Source organism: Physeter macrocephalus, chromosome 13 (assembly GCF_002837175.3).
Source record: "Physeter macrocephalus isolate SW-GA chromosome 13, ASM283717v5, whole genome shotgun sequence".
Taxonomy (NCBI): domain Eukaryota; kingdom Metazoa; phylum Chordata; class Mammalia; order Artiodactyla; family Physeteridae; genus Physeter; species Physeter macrocephalus.
The window spans coordinates 29,970,416-29,980,367 of NC_041226.1; positions in this window are offsets into that span (position 1 = coordinate 29,970,416).

Sequence of the window (9,952 nt, forward strand, 5' to 3'; positions counted from 1 at the left end):
GCGAACCCAGTTCCCCTGCATCGGCAGGCGGACACACAACCACTGCGCTACCAGGGAAGCCCCTGGGGTTTTTTTTGTTCTTCTTTCTCTAATTGCTTTACATGTGAATTTAGGTTGTTTATTTGATATTTTTCTTGTTTCATGAGGTAGGATTGTATTGCTCTAAACTTCCCTCTTAGAACTGTTTGCTGCTTCCCATAGGTTTTGGGTCATCATGTTTTCATTGTCATTTTTTCTGCGTATTTTTCAATTTCTTCAGTGAGCTCTTGGTTATTTAGTAGCATATTGTTTAGTCTCCATGTGTTTGCATTTTTTAGAGTATTTTTTCCAGGAATTGATATCTAGTCTCATAGTGTTGTGGTCAGAAAAGATACTTGATAAAATTTCAATTTCCTTAAATTTAACAAAGCTTGATTTGTGACTGATATGATCTATCCAGGAGAATGTTCCAGGAGCACTTGAGAAGAAAGTGTATTCTGTTGGTTTTGGATGGAATGTATCATTATGTAGTGTTCTTCTTTGTCTCTTGTAATAGTCTTATTTTAAAGTCTATTTTGTCTGATATGAGAATTGCTACTCAAGCTTTCTCTTGATTTCCATTTGCATGGAATATCTTTTTACATCCCCTCACTTTCAGTGTGTATGTGTCCCTAGGTCTGAAGTGGGTATCTTGTAGACAGCATATATATATGGGTCTTGTTTTTGTATCCATTCAATTTTTTCCTTATTTATTTTCATTTTGGATGATCTCTGCATTGGTGAAAGTGGAGAATTAATATCCCCTATTATTACTGTATTACTATTGGTTTTCCCTTTCATGGCTATTAGCATTTGCCTTATGTATTGAGGTGCTCCTATGTTGTATCTTGTAGACAGCATATATATATGGGTCTTGTTTTTGTGTCCATTCAGCCAGTCTATGCCTTTTGGTTGGAGCATTTAATCCATTTATATTTAAGGTGATTATCAATATGTATAATCCTATTACCATTTTCTTAATTTGTTTTGGGTATACTTTTGTAGGTCTTTTCTTTCTCTTGTGTTTCCTGCCTAGAGAAGTTCCTTTAGCATTTGTTGTAAAACTTTTTTTGTGGTGCTGATTTCTCTTAACTTTCACTTGTCTGTAAAGCTTTTGATTTCTCCATGAAATCTGAATGAGAACTTTGCTGGGTAGGGTAATCTTGGTTGTAGGTTTTTCCCTTTCATCACTTTAAATATTCCTGCCACTCTCTTATGGCTTGTAGAGTTTCTGCTGAAAGATAAGCTGTTTTCCCCAAGGGGATTCCATTCTATGTTATTTGTTGCTTTTCCCTTGCTGCTTTTAGTATTTTTTTCTTTATATTTAATTTTTGATAGTTTGATTAGTATGTATCTTGGTGTGTTTCTCCTTGGATTTCTCCTGTAAGTGATTCTCTGAGCCTCCTGGACTTGAATGACTATTTCCTTTCCCATATTAGGGAAGTTTTCAACTATAATCTCTTCAAATATTTTCTCTGTCCCTTTCTTTACCTCTTCATCTTCTGGGACCCCTATAATTCGAATGTTGGTGCATTTAATGTTGTGCCAGAAGTCTCTGAGACTCTCCTCAATTCTTTTCATTCTTTTTCTTTATTCTGCTCTGTGGTAGTTATTTTCATTATTTTATCTTCCTGGTCTCGTATCCTTTATTCTGCCTCAGTTATTCTGCTATTGATTCCTCCTAGGGAAATTTTAATTTCATTTATTGTGTTGTTCATCATTGTTTTTTTGCTCTTTAGTTCTTCTAGGTGTTTGTAAACGTTTCTTATATTTTCTCCATTCTATTTCCAAGATTGGATCATCTTTACTATCATTACTCTGAAGTCTTGTTCAGATAGACTGCCTATTGCCTCTTCATTTGTTTTTTCTGGTGGGTTTTTACCTTGTTCCTTCCTCTGCAGTGTATTTCTCTGTGTTCTCATTTTGCTTAACTTACCGTGCTTGGTGTCTCCTTTTCACAGGCTACAGGTTTGTAGTTCCCATTGTGTTTGGTGTCTGCCCCCAGTGGGTAAGGTTGATTTACTGTGTTTTGTAGGCTTCCTGGTGGAGGGGACTGGTGCATATGTTCTGGTGAGTGGGTTTGGTTCTTTTCTCTCTGGTGGGCTGGGATGCATCCGGTGGTGTGTTTTGAGTTGTCTGTGAACTTAGTATGATTTTAGGTAGCCTCTCTGCTAATGAATGGGGTTGTGTTCCTCTCTTGCTAGTTGTTTGGCATAGGGCATCCAGCACTTGAGCTTGCTGGCCATTGGGTGGAGCTGGGTCTTAGCATTGAGATGGAGATCTCTGGGAGAGCTCTTACCAATTGATATTACGTGGTGCTGGGAGGTCTGTTGTCCAGTTTCCTGATCTCATCTCTCCCACCTCAGAGGCTCAGGCCTGACACCCAGCCAGACCACCAAGACCCTGTCAGCTACACAGCTCAGAAGAAAAGTGAGAAAAATAAGAAAAAAAGAAAGAAAGAAAGAAAGAAAGAAAGAAAGAAAGAAAGAAAGAAAAAGAAAGAAAGAAAGAAAGAAAGAAAGAAAATAAAAGTTGTTAAAATTTAAAAAATATTAAAATTAAAAAAATTTAAATAGTAATAAAAAAAAGAAGAGAGAAACCAGACCAATAAACAAATCCAGCAATCATAACAAGTGCTAAAAACTAAACTATGACAAGCATATAAATCAGAAACTAATCAGCCGCATACAGCAAACCCCAAGTCTACAGTTGCTCCCAATGTCCACTGCCTCAATTTTGAGATGGTTCATTGTCTATTCAGTCATTCCACAGATGCAGCATATATCAAGTTGATTGTGGAGATTTAATCCACTGCTCCTGAGGCTGCATGGATAAATTTCCCATTCTCTTCTTTTTTTGCACAACTCCTCAGGTTCAGTTGTGGTTTTGGTCCCACCTCTGCATGTAGGTTGCCCTCAGGCATCTGTTCCCCATCCAAACAGGAGGGGGAGTTAAAACAGCAACAGATTGCAGGGCTCTTGCATGCCCAGGTCTGGGGAATGGAGGGGTATGGTAGTTATCATTGGAATATGGGGTGAGCCTGTGGCAGTAGAGACCACCATGACATTGCAATGTTTTGAGGTGCACTGTTTGTTATCACGGGATAGTTGCCTCTGGATCATGGGACCCTGGTATTTGTGGCATAGGCTCCCAGGGATGTGGGGGCTGTGGATAGTGACCTGGGCTTGCCCACATGATTCTTGGTGGCTGCAGCAGCAGTGTTAGTGTTTCATGCCTGTCTCTGTGGTCCGAGCTGATAGCCATGGCTCACACCCATTTTTGAAGCTCGTTTAGGTGCTGCTCTGAATTCCCTCTCCTCACACACCCCAACACAATGGTCTCTTGCATCTTAGGCAGATCTAGACCTTAGCCTGGACTCTCGCCTGGCTTGCTGAGGTGCACTAGCCCCTTTCAGGCTGTGTTCACACAGCCAACCCCAGTCCTCTCCCTGGGATTTGGCCTCCAAATCCCAAGCCTAAGCTCCCAGCCACTACCCACCCTGGTGGATGAGCAGACAAGCCTCTCAGGCTAGTGAGTGCTGGTCAGCACCCATCCTCTGTGTGGGAATCTCTCCACTTTTCCCTCTGCACCCATTACTGCGCTCTCCTCTGTGGCTCCAAAGCTTCCCCACTGCACACCTGCGGTCTCTGCCAGTGAAGGGGCTTCCTAGTGTGTGGAAACTTTGCCTCCTTCACAGCTCCCTCCCAGAGGTGCCAGTCCCATCCCTGTTATTTTGTCTCTGTTTTTTCTTTTTTCTTTTGCCCTACTGAGGTATGTGGGTATTTTCTTGCCTTTTGGGAATTCTGAGGTCTTCTCCCAGCATTCAGTAGGTGTTCTGTAGGAGTTGTTAAATATGTAGATGCATTTTTGAGATATTTTTGGGGAGGAAGGTGATCTCCATGTCTTACTCCTCTGCCATCTTGCAGGTCCCCCCCATAGAGTCATTGTAACAATACTGATTCTTACAACCCAAGAACACAGTAAAACTTTCCATCTGTTTGTGAGGTCTTCATTTTCTTTCATCAGTGTCTTTTAGTTTTCAGAGTACTCATATTTGCCTCCTTAGGTAGGTTTATTCTTGGTTATTTTACTCTTTTTGATGTGATGGTAAGTACGATTTTTCCTTAATTTGTCTTTCTGATATTTTGTTGTTAGTGTCTAGTAACGCAACAGATTTCTGTGTTTAATTTTGTATCCTGCAATGTTATTGAATTCATTGATAAGCTCTAGTATTTTCCTGGTAGTGACTCTAGGATTTTCTATGTATAGAATCCTTTCATCTGCAAACTGTGACAATCTTACTTCTTCTTTTCCTTTCTTTTGAATTATTTTTATTTATTTTTCTTCTCTGAATGCTGTTTCTAGGACTTTCAAAAATAGGAGTAAAAGTGGCGAGAGTGGGCATGCTTTTTCCTGATCATAGGGGGAATACTTTCAGCTTTTTGCTGTTCAGTATGATGTTACCTGTGGGAGTGTCATGTATGGCCTTCATTATGTTGATGTAAGTTCCCTCTATGCTCACTTTCTAAAGAGTTTTTATCACAAGTGGCCGTTGAATTTTACCAAAATTTTCTCTGCATCTATTGAGATGATCATATGGTTTTTATTCTTCAATTTGTTAATGTGGTGTATAAAACTGATTGATTTGTAGATATTGAAAAGTGCTTTCACTCCTGGGATAAATCTCACTTGATCACGGTGTATGATCTTTTTAATGTATTGTTGGATTCGATTTGCTAGTATTTTGCTAAGGATTTTTGCACATATGTACATCAGTGATATTTGCCTATAATTTTCTTTTTGTGGTATCTTTGTCTGGTTTTGTTATCAGGGTGATGGTGGCCTTCTAGAATGAGTTCAGAAGTTTTCCTTCCTCTGCAATTTTTTGTAACAGTTTCAGAAGGATAGGTGTTAACTTTTCTCTAGGGAAGTACAGCTACAGTGCAATTGCAGACTTTTTGGAAAGATCTCTGAAATAAGAGAAAGTTTAACAAAGATATAGAAAATTATATTTAGTAACTTGTATGATTTTTGTAGAGCATAGCAACTTGAGAAATATTAAAAATAACTTATCTAAAGAGCTTTATAAAAATGCTTACAAACAAATATTATTTAAGCCTTTTCAAAAGAATTTTAAACATATTATCCTGTTTGACCCTGACATTAAATATGTAAATTAAATAAAACTTGTTATATATTGTTGATCTTTTTATAGCAAATAATACTGATTACAAATAATTTAACTGATCTTACAATAAATTGCCAAGAGTTCTAAGTTTTGATTCAGATTTCAGGAATTTAAAATCACACTACTACATTTTGTTGTTTTTCTGTGTGTGTAGACACACAGAGATAGAAATGTGTATAATAACAATACTTTATGACATTAGCACTTATAACACTGTTATTTGACAAACACATGGGTGTGGTGTACGTTTTTAAAAATTTCCAGGCCAGCATTTATCACTACTGAGGTACAACTTAAAGGAAATCTCTGATGACTGCAATATAAGCTTATTTTCTCACAAATATATTGATATTAAATGACATTAACAAAGAAGAAAAATATTCCATTTAAATAAGCTGTACAATAACAAGGTTTGGATCAAAATAATTATTTGATTTAATTTCATATTTCCCCCCAGGAAATTTTCCTGCAAAATTAAGTGTAACTTGAAAGGGATTTTCACAATGGCATTACCAAAGTAACAATTGCTGCTGGAGCTTTTTCACAAACTTTCCTTTAAAAGTGTGGAATTACAGAGGACCTTCAAGATGGAAGAGGAGTAAGACATGGAGATCACCTTCCTCCCCACAAATACCTCAAAAATACATCTACATGTGGAACAACTCCTACAGAACACCTACTGAACGCTGGGAGAAGACCTCAGACTTCCCAAAAGGCAAGAAAATACCCACATACCTGGGTAGGGCAAAAGAAAAAAGAATAAAACAGAGACAAAAAAATAAGCATGGGACCTGTAACTCTGGAAAGGATCTGTGAAGGAAGAAAAGTCTCCACACACTAGGAAGCCCCTTCACTTGTGGAGATGGAGGTGTGTGGGGAGAAGCTTCGGAGCCATGGAAGAGAGCTCAGCAACAGGTGTGCAGAGGGAAAAGTGGAGAGATTCTCACACAGAGGACTGGTACTGACCAGAACTCACTAACCTGAGAGGTTTGTCTGCTCACCCACTGCGGTGGGTGGGGGCTGGGAGCTGAGGCTCCGGCTTTGGAGGTCACACCCCAGGGAGAGGACCAGTGTTGGCTGTGTAAACACAGCCTGAAAGGGGCTAGTGAACCACAGCTAACTAGGAATGAGTATGGGAAAGCATCTGGAACTGCCTAAGAGACAAGAGACTATTGTTTTAGGGTGTGTAAGGAGAGGGGATTCAGACCACAACCTAAACAAGCTTCAGAGATGTGGTACAAGACGTGGCTATCAGCAGGGACACTAGACACAGGCATGAAACACAAAGGTTGCTGCTGCAGACACCAAGAATCCTGTGTGCAAACACAGGTCACTATCGACCCCACTCTTCCAGGGACCCTGTGCAACCTGGCACTGCCAGGGTCCCGTGATCCAGGGACAACTACCCTGGGAGACACACGGCACACCTCAGGCTGTGGCAATGTCATGCTGGTCTCTGCTGCTGTAGGCTCACCCTGCATTCCATACGCTTCCCTCTCTCCGGCCTGAGTGAGCCAGAGCCCAGTAATCAGTTGCTCCTTTAAACCCTTGTTGTCTGGGCAAATAACAGATGCCAGAGGGCGACTAACATGCAGAGGCAGGACCAAATCCAAAGCTGAACCCTAGGAGCTGTGCGAACAAAGAAGAGAAAAGGGCATTTTTCCGTGCAGCCTCAGGAGCAGCAGATTAAATTGCCACAATCAACTTGATGTACCCTGCATCTGTGGAATGCCAGAATAGACACCAAGTCATCCCAATATTGAGGCTGTGGGCTTTAAGAGCAAGTGTAGACTTGGGGTTTGCTGTATGCGACCGATTTGTTTCTGTTTTTTATGTTTATCTTAGTGTAGTTTTTAGAGCTTGTTATCATTGGTGGATTTGTTTAATGGTTTGTTTGCTCTAATTTTTTAAAATTACTTTTTTATTTTTTATTTCAATAATTTTATTTTTTTATTTTAATAAGTTTATTTAATTTTATTTATTTTCCTTTCTTTCTTTTATTTCTCCCTTTTCTTTTGAGCCAGGTGGCTGAAAATGTCTTGGTGCTCTGGCCTGGTGTCAGGCCTGAGCCTCTGAAGTTGGAGAGGCTAGTTCAGGACATTGGACCACCAGAGACCTCACAGCTCCCTGTAATATCAATTGGCAGTACCTCTCCCAGATTTCTCCATCTTAACGCTGAGACCCATATCCACTCAATGACCAGCACGCTTCAGTGCTGGACACCCCATGCCAAACTAGCAAGACTGGAACACAACTGTACCCATTATCAGGGAAGCTACCTAAAATCATGCAAAGTTCACAGACACCCCAAAACACACTACCAGCTATGTCCCTGCCAGCAAAGAGAAGGTCCAGTCTCATCCACCAGAACACAGTCACCAGTCTCCTCCACCAGGAAGCCTACACAACCCACTGAATGAAACTTTCCCACTGAGGGTAGACACCAAAAACAGCAGGAACTACAAACCTGCAGCCTGTGAAAAGGAGATACCAACACACTAAGTTAAGCAAAATGAGAAGACAGAGAAATACACAGCAGATGATGGAACAAGGGGAAAACCCACCAGACCAAACAAATGAAGAGGAAATAGGCAGTCTAACTGAAAATGAATTCAGAGTAATGATAGTAAAGATAATCCAAAATCTTGGAAATAGAAAGGAGAAAATACAAGAAACGTTTAACAAGGACCTAGAAGAAATATAGAGCAAAAAAAGCAAAGATGACCAACACAATAAATGAAATTAAAAATTCTGTAAAAGGAATCGTTAGCAGAATAACTGAGGAAGAGGAATGGATAAGTGACCTGGAAGATAAAATTGTGGAAATAGCTATTGAAGAGCAGAATAAAGAAAAAAGAATGAAAAGAATTGAGGACAGCCTCAGAGACTTGTGGAACAACATTAAATGTACCAACATACAGATTATAGGGGTCCCAGAAGAAGAAGAGAAGTAACAAGGGGTGGAGAAAATATTTGAAGAGTTTAAGGTTGAAAACTTTCCTAATAATGGAAAGGAAAAAGTTAATCAATTACACGAAGATCAGAGAATCCCTTACAGGACAAATCCAAGGAGAAACATGCCAATACACATATTAATCAAACTATCAAAAATTAAATGAAAAGAATAAATATTAAAAGCAGCAAGAGAAAAGAAACAAATAATGTACAATGGAATTCCCATAATGTTAATACCTGATCTTTCAGCAGAAATTCTACAAGCCATAAGGGAGAGGCAGGACATATTTAAAGTGATGAAAGGGTAAAATCTATGACCAAGATTACTCTATGCTGCAAGGTCCTCAGTCAGATTCTACGGAAAAATTGAAACCTTTACAGTCAAGCAAAATCTAAGAGAATTCAAACAAGCTTTTCAAACTCACCAAACCAGCTTTACTAAAACTGCTAAAGGAACTTCTCTAGGCAGGAAACACAGAGAAGGAAAAGACCTACAAAAACAAACGCAAAACAATTAAGAAAATGGTGATAGAAACATACATATTGATAATTATCTTAAATGTAAATGCAATAAATGCTCCAACCAAAAGGCAAAGACTGGCTGAATGGATACAAAAGAAGGCCCATATATATGCTATCTGCAAGAGACCCACTTCAGAAATAGGGACACATACAGACTGAAAGTGAGGGGATGTAAAAAGATATTCCATACAAATGGAAGTCAAAAGAAAGCTGGAGTAGCAATTCTCCTATCAGTCAAAATAGATTTTAAAATGAAGACTATTACAAGAGACAAAGAAGGACAATATATAATGATCAAGGGATTAATTCCAGAAGAAGATATAAGAAATGTAAATATTTATGCACCCAACATAGGAGGACCTCAATATATAAGGCAAATGTTAACAGCCATAAAAGGGAAAACCGACAGTAATACAGTAATAGTAGGGGATGTTAACTCCCCACTTTCACCAATGAAGAGATCATCCAAAATGAAAATAAATAAGGAAACACAAGCTTTAAATGGCATATTTAACAAGATGGACTTAACTGATATTTATAGGACATTCTATCCAAAAAAAACAGAATACACTTCCTTTTCATGTGCTCATGGAACATTCTCCAGGATAGACCATATCTTGGGTCACAAATCAAGACTTGGTAAAATTAAGAATATTGAAATTGAATCAAGTATCTTTTCCAACCACAGTGCTATGAGACTAAATATCAATTACAGGAAAAAGACTGTAAAAAATGCAAACACATAGAGACTAAACAATATGCTACTAAGTAACCAAGAGATCACTGAAGAAATCAAGAAGAAATCAAAAAACACCTGGAAACAAATGACAATGAAAACGTGATGGCCCAAAACCTATGGGATGCAGCAAAAGCAGTTCTAAGAGGACAGTTTGTAGCAATAAAATCCTACCTCAAGAAACAAGATAATCTCAAATAAACAACCTAAATTTACACCTAAAGCAATTAGAGAAAGAAGAACAACAATAACAAAAAAGCCCACAGTTAGCAGGATGAAAGAAATCATAAAGATCAGATCAGAAATAAATGAAAAAGAAATGAAGGAAATGATAGCAAAGATCAACAAAATTAAAATCGTGTTCTTTGAGAAGATAAAGAAAATTGCTAAACCTTTAGCCAGACTCATCAAGAAAAAAGGAGAGAAGACTCAAATCAACAAAAGTAGAAATGAAAAAGGAGAAGAAACAACTGACACTGCAGAAATACAAAGGACCATGAGAGATTACTAAAAGCAACTATATGCCAATAAAA